The 15,192-nt window shown below is 34.5% G+C and overlaps 1 pseudogene; it reads right to left on the bottom strand.

Annotated features, from left to right (window-relative positions):
* Positions 1-14,926, bottom strand: part of LOC141519209 (oligoribonuclease, mitochondrial-like) — a 54,300-nt pseudogene extending 39,374 nt beyond the window's left edge.
* Between the last annotated feature and the right edge of the window lie 266 nt (positions 14,927-15,192).

Below are 15,192 nucleotides of genomic sequence, written 5' to 3' on the forward strand. Positions count from 1 at the left end.
CCCTATAGAAGATTGAAGTCAGTGTCAAAATGCTTTTTTGATTGGTCTTTTAAACACATACTTTTTATAATGCCCAAGTCATTGTCAGAGTTATTTTCTATCTGTGAAATACAAAGTAGGAGTAATACTTGCTCCTGATTGCTAGATTAACCATTTGAACCACCTTATTCCCATTATTCTCTTCAAGTCTTGATTTTTAAACAATTTGCTGAGGGTACCCGCTGTGTATAGTCCTTTTCTTCCCTTGAATTTTATTCTGAAGGTATATCTTGAGCTTTGGCATCACACAATGAATCCTTGATGGTACGCTCTAAATAATGACTTCCTGGACAGTCATAAAGGACTATATAGTGTTTTTCAGGGACACCTTTAACCAAAGGGTAGACAAGTAAGTAACAAATGGTAGAACAAGCAGGCAAGATGAATTGGAAAAGTTCAAATAATTTCTTAAGTTAAAGGGAAAAAATATGGAAAATATATGAGAATAAGTCACAAACTTCCACACTACAGCATGTAAAGAGCATTTGAGGTAGAATAGCACCTTCAATTTCATTAGTAAACAGAATTATGAAAGAAGAAATCCCTTCTATCAATTTCAATCATCATTTATTTTGAAATTAATATTTTTATAGCATTTCCTAAGACATTGACTCATGAATATTATTCATGAATAGAATAAATCTGTTCGTTGTCAGAGGTGGGACTTTGAGCCCAGGTATCCTGGGTTTCTGAGCTGGCTTGCTGCAAACTAGAAGGAGTGGTCAGTATTGTGATGCTAAAAACATTATCATGAACATATTCATATCACTGGGACAATATATTTTGGCTTCAAGAAGTCTAAATACACTCAACTATTTTATCTGTATTTTTAGAGAGAAGTAAACTGAATTTTATAACTTTAACTGTGCTGTGTTAAGTTTTTCCTTGTATTGCATTATTTAACCCATGGCAAGTCTCAATCTAAAATACAGTGTGTTATAATGGACATGGCACTTGCCTAGTAGTTAGAAGGACTTGGATTCAAGTCCTCCTTCTTATACAAATTAGTTGGAGCTCTTTACTTAATCCCTTAGCAACTATCTAAAAGTGTAAGTTGCAGGTGTTTGACTTTTGCACATTTGGAAAATAAAAAGAAAGAACAGATTGGTGAAACAAAAGGAGAAGGAAGAATAGGAGAAGAAAAGAGAGGGAGAAGGAGAAAAAAGAGCAAAATGAAGAGAAGAGAATGAAGAGATGGAAAAATGAAAAAGGAGAAGGAAGATAAGTAGATAGAACTAGGACCATTTGGTAGAAATATAGAAGTTAGAAGACTTCTGGCCAATGTAGTGGAAAAAAGACAGGCACTGTGCTAAGATCTCCTGATCTTCCCTCATATATAATGTGAAAGAAAACTCTTAAGAGAAATCTAGTTAACAAAATGCAGAAAAGAATCTAGGATAATAACATCTACCTTAAGGTTTGTCTCCTCGGATCATGGGTGAGCTGGGTACAGAGAGCAGAGATGCTTCCAGGAGGGGTGACAGACAGACTAGCCTGGGATCAGCCATGGAGGCATTGAGTGTGGGAGCCATGGTCTGAGAACCAAGTGGAGAGCACAGGTGTTGACTGTGAGACTGATGGTCTGGGGCTTACTGGCAGGACTGAAGGGTGAGTTCAACTGTAAAGTGTGGCTGGACATACATCCACTAAGCTCCTCTGGGCTGGAGGACATCAGACTCCATACCTTCATTTCACCTGAACCCTCTTCCCAGAACAAACACAATTACAGCCACCCCCAACCCTCTAGGCTCAGACATGTGCAGGAGAGTTCCATCACCTATGAATAGGGAGAATTATTTCATGGCCCCAGGCCATAGCCCACATTGATCAAGGATGAAAGTATCCAGAAGGCCAAACTATGCCCTATAGGCTAAGGGAGAGGGCCACAAAATAAGGTTGCAGACATTCTAGAGACAGCAATCAGCAGCCCCTACTGGTTGGGTCATTTGGAGTTATTAAACTCAGTGAGCAAAGCCTCTAGCACAACTGACCTGCCCACGTGTAGTTAAACCCAGTGAGTAAAGCCTCTAGGGATCAAGACCAAAACTTTGTGAACCAGCCCCACTCCCAATGCAAGATCTTAGGAAAATGAACAAATGCCAGCAGAAAGAGGGAAGTCCATAGAAAAATTCCTGGAAGGTAAAGAAGCTAACTCAGAAAGATCTAGAAATTCTGATGAGACTATGATTTGGTCTCCATCACAGAAAGACTTCCTTGATGAAATAAGGAAGGAGTTTTAGAATCAATTGGAAAATTTAGGAAAAGAAACCCAAGAGAAGATTAACATCCTGCAACAAGAAAACAAATCCTTGGAAAATACAGTTGGACAAATGCAAACATAAAATAATTCTCTCAAAATCTCAATTGGTCAAATGGAAAATTATTTCACAAATAAAACTGACCAATTGGAAAAGGAGTTGCAAAGATAAATGAAGAAAATTCTTCTCTAAAAAATAAGAATGGAGTCTGTGGAAACTAATGACTTCATGAAAAGATAAGAATTTATTAAAAAAAAAAACCAAAACCAAAAAATAGAATAAAATATAAAAATAAAATAAAATAAAATAATAAGATAAAAAATTTAAAAATGTAAAAAAAAATGTAAATAAATGAGCTGGATCACAGACCTTGAGAATAGATTGAGGAGAGATAACCTGAGAATTATTGCTACTCCTGAAAACATTGAAGAGGAAAAAAAAAGCCTGGACTTAATATTATAGTATTTAATGATGAAAAACCACCCTGATACCATAGAACCAGAGGGCAAGATAGTTTTTAAAAGAATAAATCCATCCTATCCAGAAAGGCATAGCAAAATGTAAACTCCAAGGAATATTGTGGCTAAATTTCAGAACTATCAGATAAAAGAGAAAATCATGCACACAGCCAGAAGGAAATGATTTAGATACCAAGGAGTCACATTAAAGATTACACAGGACATGGTTGCATAAAAATTAAGGAAAAAAGGACCTTGAAGAGGATATTCCATAATGCAAGGGAGCTTGGAATGCAGCAAAGACTTCATTATCTGACCAAACTGAGCCTTGTATTCCAGGGCAAAAAAAGTGGACATTTAATGAAATAGGAGAATTCCAACTTTTCCTGATGAAAAGACCAGAGCCTAATAGCAAATTTAGACTTCAAACAGGAGACTCAAGAGACACATGAAAAGGATAACAAAAAAGAAGGGCTAAACAAGAAAAAGTAAAACTGCTATACAATAAGATGAAATTGGTTATATCCCTACCTAAGATATAACTAAAAACTCTTAATAACTGTAATTCAATTAGAGAGAATATACTTAGCCAGAAGTGCTGGACACTCATGACTTTCCTGGGACTCAGATAGAATTATGTATAAACAATACATTCTTTAAAAAAGGGACAGTAAAGAGATGGGAGGTTGGAGGAGATTAAATGGGTCAAATCTTATTACATTAAGAGGAATAAAGGACCTATTGCAATATCAGCAAAGAAGGGAGGAAGTGAGAATCACCTGAATCTTACTCTCATTAGATTTGGCTTAAAGTTAACATACACTCAGATAAGTTTTAACTTATCTTACCTTTCAAGTATTAAAAGGGGGAAAGGAGAGGGGTGAGTAAAAGAGGAACCAAGAGAAGGAAGGAAAGGAAGAAGGAGAAAAGCAAGGTGACAGGGTGGATATAGGAGGGCAAACATACTGAGGATGGTGATATTCAAAAAAAAATACTGGGGAATATGGATAAAGGGGAAAAAAGGGGGGAAATGCAAACAGAGGGAAGATGAAATAGAAGGCAATAAAGAGTTAATATTTATAACTTTGAATGTGAATAGAATGAACTCTTCTTTAAAACATAAGTGAATAACAGAGTGAATTTAAAAACCAAAATAATACAATAGGTTGCTTACAAGAAACTCAAGTGAAGCAGAGAGATACATTTAGAGTAAGGTAAAAGGTTGGAACAAAATATATTTTGCTTCAGCTGAAGTGAAAAAAGCAATCCTTATCTCAGACAAAGCGGCTGCAAAAATAGATATTGTTAAAAGAGATAAGGAAATAATCTCCTAAAAGGTAGCATAGATAATAAAGTAATTTCAATACTAAACATGTATGCACCCAGTGGTATAGGATCCAAATACTTAGAGGAGAAGTTGAAGGAGTTGCAGGAAGAAACAGACAGAAAAACTACTAGTGGGAGGCCTCAACCTCCCACTCAGAGATTTAGATAAATGGAATCATAAAATAAACAAGAAGGAAGTAAAGGAGGTAAGTAGATTATTAAAAAAACAAGACATCATAGACTTTTGGAGGAAATTGAATGGGGACAGAAAAGAATATACTTTCTTTTCTGTAGTACATGGCACTTACACAAAAAATTGACCATGTACTAGGGCATAAAAACGTCATAATTACAGAAAGGCAGAAATATCTTTCTGAGAACATAATGCAATGAAAAATCACATGCAATATTGTGCCAGGATGATATTGAGCCCAAAATAATTACAACTTAAATAACTTCATTTTAAAGAATGAGTGGATCAAACAACAAATTATAGAAAGAATTAATTATTTCATCCTAGATATTGAACAACAATGAAAGAGCATACTCAAAATGTGTGAAATACACTCATGGTGGCTATAAGGGGATTGATTATATCTTTAAATGATTACATGAATAAATTAGAGAAAGAAGAAATCAATGAAATAAATATACAACTAAAAAATTAGAAAAAAAACAAATTTAAAATCCCCAATGAAATACCGAATTAGAAATTCTAAAAATTAAAGGAGAAATCAATAAAATCAAAAGCAAGAAAACTTTTGAAATAATAAATAATACAAAGAGTTGGTTTTATGAAAAAACAATAAAGCTGATAAACCTCTGATCAATTTGATAAAAAAGAAAGAAGAAAAACAAATTGCTAGTATCATAAATGAAAAAAGTGAACACACCACCAATGAGGAGGAAATTAAATAATAATTCAGAATTATTTTTACCCAACTCCATGCCAATAAATTTGACAATCTAAATGAAATAAAAGAATACTTTGAAAAATGTAAGTTGCCCAGGTTAAATGAAGAGGAGGTTAAATGCCTAAACAACCCTATCTCAGAAAAAGGAATTCAATAAGCCATCATTGTACTCCCTAAGAAAATATCTCCAGTGCCTGATGGATTCACAAGTGAATTCTACTAAACATTTAAGGAACAACAGATTCAAATTCTATATAAAATCTTTGGAAAAATAGGCGAAGATGGAACTCTGCATAACTCTTTCTATGACACCAATAAGGTGCTGATACCTAAACCAGGAAGAGTTAAAATAGAGAAAGAAAATTATAGACCTCTCCCAGATGAGTAAAAATGCAAATTAAAGCTTCTCTGAGGATGCACCTCGCACCTCCCAGACTGGCCAATATGACCAGAAAGTACAATGATTAATGTTGGAAGGGATGTGGGAAATCTGGGACACTGATACATTGTTGGTAGAGCTGTGAACTCACCCAACTTTTATGGAGAGCAATTTGGAATTATGATTGAAGGACTACAAAAATGTGCTTACTCTTTGATCCAGCAATGGCACAAATGGGTCTTTACCTTGAACAGATTCTGAAAAGGGGTAAAAACATCACTTGTATAAAAATATTCATAGCAGCCCTGTTTGTTGAGGCAAAGAATTGGAAATTAGGGGAGTGTCCTTCAATTGGGGAATGGCATAACAAACTCTGCATTATGTATGTGATGGAACACTATTGTTCTATTAGAAACCAGAAATCATGGGAATTCAGGGAAGCCTAGAAGGACTTGCATTAACTGATCCTAAGCAAGATGAGCAGAGCAAGATGAACACTGTACACCCGAGGAACAACATGGGGTGATGATCAATCTTAATGGACTTGCTCATTCCATCAGTGCAACAATCAGGCAGAATTTTGAGGTATCTGTGATGGAGAATACTATCTATATTCAGAGAAAGAACTATGGGAATTTGAACAAAGACCAAAGACTATTACCTTTAATTAGAAAAAGCCAAAACCATTATCTTATAATGTAATTTTGCTCTCTCTTATACTTTATGTTTCTTCCTTAAGGATATGTTTTCCCTCTCATCGCATTCAACTTACTTAGGTTAGTGCATACTATGGAAACCATGTTAAGCCTAACTGACTGCCTTCTATGGGGGTGGGGGGAGGGAAACAAGATTAGGGTAAAAATTGTAAATTTCAAAATAATTAAAATCTTTCTTTAAAAACAAAGGTAAGGGGTAGCTAGGTGGCATAGTGGATAAAGCACCGGCCTTGGAGTCATGAATACCTGGGTTCAAATACGGTCTCAGACACTTAATAATTACCTAGCTGTGTGACCTTGGGCAAGTCACTTAACCCCATTTGCCTTGCCAAAAACCTAAAAAAAAATAAAAGTAAAGAAAAGAAGAAATATAGAAACTAGAGTTCAGTAGATTTGGAGCTTAATGTTAAAATAACAGATATTATACTGATCTAGTGCTGGAAGAGGCTGCTTCAAAAATGGGCAAGAGAGATGTTTGGCATTGGAAACTTTTACTTTTATGCTAAATTTGAAATTAGAAAAAATAGTCTCTAAGTAGAGTTAGGATAGGTAATTGTGAAGCCACGGAAAGATTCTCATGGAGAACATCTGTTCTTATTTTCAACTCCACTGTAATCAAGTTATTCCATGCCCATTTCCCCTACACTACTTATTATATTAGCTTCTATGCCATCACCTTTACCCCAGTAGTCTTCATATTTCCCCTCTTTGAATAATGCAATCCTCTGCTCAAAAGTTTTTGGTGTCACTCTTTGTTCAGTCTATCTCCCTAATAGATTTCTGCATTACATTCAAACAAAAAGATTCATGCACCCCCATTCTCATGCTCTCCCCTCTGAATTACTCACCAAACATTTAGTAATTATACTCTCTCTAGAAAAATTTTTTAAAAAGCAAATCTAAGAGGAGATAAAGTAAAAATAAAATATTGTTTTTCTAAAATCCTTGAATTGATCCCAACAAAGAGAAAGGAAGAAATGAATATTTATAATGATTTAAGGATTATTTATAGTATAATACTTGAAGGTTATTTATGTTTGGATATTAAGTTGAGTGGGATTACATGATAATTTTAATTGAGTAATTTGAAAATATTGGTATTAAGTGAATAGCTGTAGTTTGTATTTATTGATAAGAACAAATACATCATGGGCAAACTATTTTATTTATTTTTATTCATGGCATAATCCTTTAGACTTTTAGCTAAGGATATTGAATAGAGTACATCTTTAAATGTTACTCCTTGGTATTTGCTTAAAATTTTTGCTAGTTTCTAGAGTGTGTGTGTGTGTGTGTGTGTGTGTGTGTGTGTGTGTGGGTAAGATAGAGATAATTTCAGTAGATCTGTGTCCTAAACTCCAGGGCTATTTTACAGCTAAGGAAAAAAGTTGAAAACATTAAATCTGTCACATCCTAAAGATGGAAAGTGTGTAAAATATATTTTCATTGCATTACATTTAACAACCTCAATTATCACACAAAGCAGTCAGTATATGGTTGGAAAACAGAACATGAGGAAACAGACCCACTTAACAATGATACGAATACCTTTTTCTATCAGTTTTGGCAGTTTTATGAGTAGAAAATATCTATACTTCCAGCTCAATAATTTGTAAGTTGTAAGGTATCCTCTAAGTTATTGGCTATTTTTTCTTTGATACTATTATGGCTATTTAGAAAACTGTTTGGATCTTATAATATATTATGAGACCTTGCAATAAAATTAGAAAGATGAGTTAAGATGAGTATGGAATAGAATTTGTTAATCACTTGCATTGGACTTAACAAAGTCCTTTTCTTCTAAGCTTAGTTGACATACAAATTAAATCCCAACATTATCCTACATGTTTTATGAGCTTCATAAACTTGGATCTTTTGTGATCTGTATGTGTGTGATATATGTGTAGACACATACATGTATGACTGTGTACCTGTGTGCATAGATATATACATACATATCTCTATACATGCCTACATATGAGGGATATCAGTGATATCAGTGAGGGATATCAGGTTATGAAAGAAGAATATTAAATATGAAGGTATCTAGAGAGAACCAGTTTCTACTTTCTCATTTAAAAAGAGAAGACAAATAGCAATTTATTTCATGATTCCTTCAAATGTGATTTTCTTGTTCAAGTAATATGGTTATTAAATTCTGTATTCTCAATGCTATTAATATTCTTTCATTTCATCAAAGAACCTTTTAACTGGAGATTTCCTATAATAGCTTCAGTGCTCATTAATTTGATCTTCATTGATCAATTACATTTGAAATAACTATGGACCACTGGACTAGGTAGGAAGGTTAGAAAGCCTCCCCTTCTCATCCACCTCTTAAAATTCTAGATTTCTTTCAAGCAAAGATCTCCTATGTTATACCTTTCTAGATTCCCCCTGTTTGATTCTTCAATGATTTCTATCACCTGAAAAATTATTTTGAATTCATCTTAGGGATATTTTGCATTTTTTTATCTCTGTGTGTGCCTAAAATATTCAGTCCCTTAATAAATATTTATTCAATTATGAACAAAAATGCTTCTCTACCCTACCTTCCATCCAAATAAATATTCATTTTCCTGCAAAGAGATATTTCTTTCTTTCTTTTTGTATCTTCAGCAACCAAAAGATAATCTTGTCACAAGATGAAAAAAGAATCTTTTAAACTGCTTGCATTCCATAGTAATTTTATATTATAATAAACTATAATTTTACTGAAAACAAGACCTTAGGAAACCTCTCTCTTTTTTTAATTCTTCACAATCCTTATCTCATTGAAGAGATATCACTATTATTGTTATGACTTTCAACTTAGTTAAAGCATATCCAGAGGGAAAGAAACAATGGGCTTGATTTACAAACAAAAAGTAATGGAAAACTTTGAAAATTTGAATTAAATAAAAATTCTGGTTTTATTTGCTAACTATTAGTTTAGCTATAGTAATTATATTTTATACCATTACAGAGACAAAGGTCAAAAGATACATGTGTCCAGGAGGGATTGAAGTGGAATCCATCTTCTCCCAGTGTAGAGCCTTACCAACTTATTCATTTGCCTCCTCTGCTACACATTCGGTACACTCCAAAGCAATTCCCCATTTCTTTTCAGTCTTCTCTCAACTAGATTTTTGCCATAGTTGTTTTCAACTACATAAAGATTTTAATCCTAAAGTATGGTTTTAATTCCATACTAGCAAAGATGATTCTTTCTGTGTCTTTTCTATAACTAACTCTTAAACTAAATTGAGCATAGCAAATATTTAGTACATGCTAAATTCAATACAATACTAAATTCAATTCTATTTTTGACATGTATATTACTGCCCTGAAATATGATATTTCAATCTTCAGATTGTCAAAGGTGTTGTATAAGTTTCATTCTTATATTTCCTGTAGAAAGAGATTAGGAATTTCCCTATTTCATAAACTTCCTATTTATCAAAATAGATCATTGAGGAATAGGCAATGCCCAAACAAAATATCATTCAATTAGTCTTTGAAAACTCCCTTAAGAGTAAAACAAATATTGAATATAGCACCTGCCCTGGAGTCAGGAGTACCTGAGTTCAAAGCTATTCTCAGACACTTAATAATTACCTAGCTGTGTGGCCTTGGGAAAGTCACTTGACCCCATTTGCCTTGCTAAAAACCTAAAAAAAAGAGTAAAACAAATATGAATTCTGAGCTTATAATACCAATAGTAGGCATTGTTGATTTATGCATAGATTTGGTGTTCAGATTGCCCCTGCACTGGAATATCTCCCTCTTCACCTCCTCCTTACCTCTTCTTCTCCCCACCACTGCCACCCCTTCTCTGTCTATTCCAATACCAGTTCCCTCGTCCTCTTCCTAAGCCAAAAGAGATGTCTTAGTGATATTTCAGTCAAAATTGAATTGCCAATGGAGTGAAAAACTTAACAAAGTATCAATAAATATGATTTTAAGTTACTTCAGATATTTCTTTCCCTTAAAACCAAAAGAATGCCTGCTGTGGAGAGAAATTCCAATAGTTTTGACGAGGGATAATTAGTTACAATACCCTTTTTGTGTTTTTAAATAATATTTTATATATTTAGAAGAGTACAGACATCATTTCCATTATTAGAAAAATGTAATATTTTTAGATGTTCTGAGATATGAATACAAGTTAATGCAGTAAAGTTCTGGCAGCATTGATGCTCGGGAAATGTTTTTAATCTTAACATTTCTATTCTGAACATCAAATTATTTCAGATTTGGATAGGAGAATAAATTGTATACATTGATATATAGTTGAATAGGCATTCTTCCTTGACTCGGTGGAAACCTCGTGGAGTAGCTAGAGAACCTTAGAGAGCTCACATTAGAACTAATGCATATTTCATAAGGATGTCCCCATTTGAAACTTCCAATGTTTAGAGTAAAGGGTTAAGGTAAGATCTAGAATTCACAATGTTCCTGTTGTTCCTATGTTAATGAGGAGGCTAATTGCAACTTTCCCCAGGTAATCTCCATGTCAATTATTCATGAACCATTGATAGCAGACTGACATTTCCAAATGACAGCTCTCAATCCTTTTGTTTACAAGTTTGAATATGCTCATGGTGATTTTCATAGCAGTTTAAATGTTAATGTTATAAAAGTTTGTTTTAAAAAAATATACCTCTGTACCTTTTTGAAACTTAAATATCTCATTAAACTAGTTTCTGGTGGGACCTTATTTGGAATAGTCTCAAAATAAAATTTTGCATTTTATATTTTAAATTCTGTCATGTTGAGCAAATCGCTAAAACTCTATGAACTTGTTTTCAATTATATCAAATAGAGATGATACAAAGCTAGCATTTTTCTTTCTTTCTTTTTTCAGGAATGTAGGAAATTCCCATTTCGGAAAATCCTTTTGTGAATACAGATCAACCACCACTCTGTAACTTACGGTCTTGGATATGCAACATATTCGTTTTGAGAACTATAAGGGTTGGTAAATTCTAAAACAACTTGAGGCTTTTTCTAACAGAAAAAGAAAGAGAAAAATATTGTAATACTTATTAAGCTTTAGTCATCAGAATCAGTTGCCTAGAAGAAAAAGAAAATCTTTTCCTTGCAAGAAAGGGATCATTTTAATGATCAATTTCTATTACAATTTATGAGAATTTGATGTATAAATACAAAGAATTATGCTAAATAAATGAGAAATAGACATTCATAGTAAGCTACTGTAATGAGATTAAAATACATATTTTTATGCTAGACTTAAAAGACACTTTATAAAATGTTAGCTTCCATTAATATGATACATCAGAAAATAAGGATTGTTCATAGACCCTCATGTTCAACTTGTAGTTGTCAAATATTTCTTGCTTTTCTTTCTTATTTAGAACTTTTTTATGTCTTAGAATTTTAAAAAAATCTAATTTTTCTCCTTTTTATCTCTCAATTACTTTTGTTGTTGCTAAAGTTTATTTTTAATTATCATTATTATTTGGGAGAGAAATAAAAAACAAAGCTCTTCTTACAATTATTTATAGAAGAAATTTGTCAAAAGGTGAATATTTTGTTCTTCATCTTGATTCTATCATCTTTCTTTAAAGTAATGCTTCATCATTAGTTCCCTGGCATCAAGGTGGTTCATTGTGCTGATCGAGTTTTATTTTTAAAAATTTTTTGTGGTTAATTTGTTTATTTTTCATATTATTACAATAATATTGTTGTGAAAGTAAACATGAACCCCCTTTCTTCCCCAAAAGATATACAAACCTGAAGAAAAATGAAGTGAGAGGGGAAAAAAGTGAACTTCAGACTGTGGTCAGATTCTATTGGCTCTGTCTTTGGGATGAGATGCTTTGTTTTTCATAAGTCCATCAGAGATATTGCTTCAATATATTTTCCCACATTTACTATTACTAGCTGTATTTCCTTCAATCCTGTTCTTCCCTACTCCCATTCATTCTGTGCTCCCTCTCCATTCACCTTGTCCCTCCTCAGAAATGTGTTGTTTCTGACTACCCTCTACCATGGTCTTCCCTCTTTTCTATCACCTACTCCCCTCCCCTGACCTAATCCTCCTTAATCCATCCCTTCTCATTTTTCTCTAGGATAAGATCGATTTTTATACCTTATTGAATGTGTATGTTATCTCTTTACAGAGCCATTTTTGATGAGAATGAAGATTCACTCATTCCCCCCCTCACCTTCCCCCTTCCACTACATTGAAAAAAACTTTTTCTTGACTCTTTATGTGAAATATCTCAGCTCATTCCACCTCTCCTTTCCCTTTCTCCCAATATTTTCCTTTTTCACTATTGACTCCATCTTATATACAGCTTCTAACTGTTCTTATAAATGAGAAGGTTCATATAAGTTATAAGTATCTTCTACACACAGTTCAACATCATTAATTAATTCATAATTAGTCCTTTCTATCCACCCTCTCTATGCTTCACCAAGTCCTGTACTTGAAGATCAAACTTTCTCTTCAACTCTGGTCCTTTCAACAGGAATGCTTGAAAATCCCTTGTTTCATAGAAAATCCATCTTTTCCCCGAAAGAGGATGTTCAGTTTTGCTGGGTAGTTGATTCTCAGTTGTAAGCCAAGTTCTTTTGCCTTCCAGAATATCATATTCCAAGCCCTATAAGCCTTTAATATAGCCCAAATCCTTGTAATGCTGGTTGTAGCACCATGGTAGATGAATTGTTTCTTTCGGGCAGATTGTAGTACTTTGTGTTTGACTTGGGAGTTTTGGAATTTGGCCGTGATATTCCTGGGAGTTTATTTTTGGGGATTGCAGGAGGTAATCGATGATTTCCCTCAATTTCTATTTTACCCTCTGCCTAGGATATCAGTGCAATTTTACTGTATTATTTTTGAAAAATGAAGTCCAGGCTCTTTATCTGGTCTGATCATTTTTATTATTTTTCTTCGATCTATTTTTAAAGTTAGTCATTTTTTTTTCAGTGAGATGTTTCACATTTTCTTCTGGTTTTGTTCTTTTAGGTTTGTTTTATTGTTTCTTGATTTCTTGCAAAGTCATCAGTTTCCTGTAGTGCCATTCTACATAAGAAGGAGTGAGAGGTTTTGTATCTCCTTTTCCATAAGGCGTTCTTCTCCTCATTGGCCTTCTGGGCTGCTTTTTCAATTTGATCTAAACTGGTTTTTAAATGTGATTTTCTTTGGTACTCTTCTGTATCTCCACTAAGTCGCTGTCTTGATTTTTATGATTTAGCTGCATTGTTCTCATTTCTCTTCCCATTTTTCCCTCTATCTCCAATACTTCTTTCTTTTCTTTTTCTTTTTTATTATTAAAACAAAATTTATTCTTTTTTTACATTTTTGAATTGTTTTTATTTTCATTAATTTATTTACACATTAATAAAACATTATTGTTTAAGAGTAAACATTCTTGTCTAAGACTATGCTCCCTCACAAAAATAGAAAACCTCATGAGAAACAAAGTAAAAGAAAGAAAAAAATTGTGTTTCAGTTTGTATTCTGATACCATCAGCTCTATCTCTGGTAGATCACTTTCTTTATCATAAATCCATCAGAGAAGTTACTTCCATATTTTTAAACAGTTGCTGTTGTTGTTTGTAATTCCCTCCATCCATTCCTCCCCACTACCATCTATTCCATTTTCTCTCTCCTTTCACTCTGTCCCTCTTCATAAATGTGCTGTGGCCAAACCAAATGGCACAGCAGACAGAGCACCGACCCTGGGGCCAGGAGGCCCCAAGCACACATCCTACCCCTGAGATACAAAAACCAGCTGGCCCTGTGGTCCCAGACAGGCCACCCAATCCCACCACCTTGTAAAAAGTAAAAAAGAAATGTGTTATATCTGACTATCCTCTCCTATGACCCACCCTCTCCTCTATCACCCATATCCCCACTTCCCTCCCCCTGTCCCACTTCTCTCCCTTTTCTTCTGGATGTCTAAACCTATTCATTGTGTATGCTGTTTTCACTCTGTCATTGCACTGAACAAGTTTTATTTTTTATTTTTACAATTAAATTGTTATTTCGTATTTGGATAGGAAAATAATTTGCATACATTGATATATAGTTGAATAGGCTTTCTTCCATGGTTCAGTGGAAGCCTCATGGAGTAGCTATAAAACCATAGAGAACTCACATTAGAACTAATGCATATTTCATAAGGCTGTCCCCATTTGAAACTTCCAATCTTTAGAGAAAAGGGTTAAGGTAAGATCTAGAATTCACAATATTCTTGTTGTTCCTATGTTAATGAGGAGGCTTATTGCAACTTTTCCCAGGTAATCTCCATCAATTATTCATGAAACATCTCTCTCATTTCTTTCCTCAATTTTCCTTCTATCTACCTTACTTGATTTTCAAAATCTTTTTTGAGCTCTGTCATAGCCTGAACCCAACTTCTATATTTCCTGGAGTCTTTAGATAAAGAAGTTTAGACTTTCTCATCTTCTGATTGCATAGTTTGGTCTTCAATGAGACCAAATTAATTGTCTATGTTCAGGTTCCTTTTTTACTGTTTACTGATTTCCCTCTCCTGCACCTGGTTTTGGGGTACTTCCTGAGTTTTTGAGTTTTATTGGGACACCCCTACAAAGACCTCAATATGTGAAGCTTTAACTGCTCTTCTGGTCTGTGATGGCTATAAACCTACCCCTCTTCCCTAGGGCTGTGAGAGGGGGTCCCTGCTCTATGGGGAGCCCAGACTGCCACCAGGGTCTGAATAAGGCTAAATCTCTAGAGTCCTATCCCAGAGACAGAGGACAGACCTCAGCAGTCTCTTTACACTCCCTTACCTTCTGTGACTGAACACTCAGGTTGCAGCTGCCTGGAGGCTCTTGCTGGGCAGCTGCATGGGCCTGCTTCCATTTCCTGGGATCTGGGCTTCTGTGTCCCCACTGAGTGCCATGGCTGTGTTGAGCAACTGGGCTCTGTGCTCTTTCTGGCAGAGGTCTCCCTGTTGATCTTCCAAGTTGTGCTTGGTGCTCCCTGGGCTGCAGGTCAGGAAACTACTTCTACTGCCAGGAGCCAGCAATCCTAGGCACTCTGGGGCTGTTCTCAGAAGGCTAAAGTTACTTTACTCAGGTACTGTGCCACGCTCCCCAACCCTGTGGAAAAAAGTGTTCCCACTATTT

The sequence above is a fragment of the Macrotis lagotis genome, chromosome 3 (assembly GCF_037893015.1).
Source record: "Macrotis lagotis isolate mMagLag1 chromosome 3, bilby.v1.9.chrom.fasta, whole genome shotgun sequence".
Classification (NCBI taxonomy): Eukaryota; Metazoa; Chordata; class Mammalia; order Peramelemorphia; family Peramelidae; genus Macrotis; species Macrotis lagotis.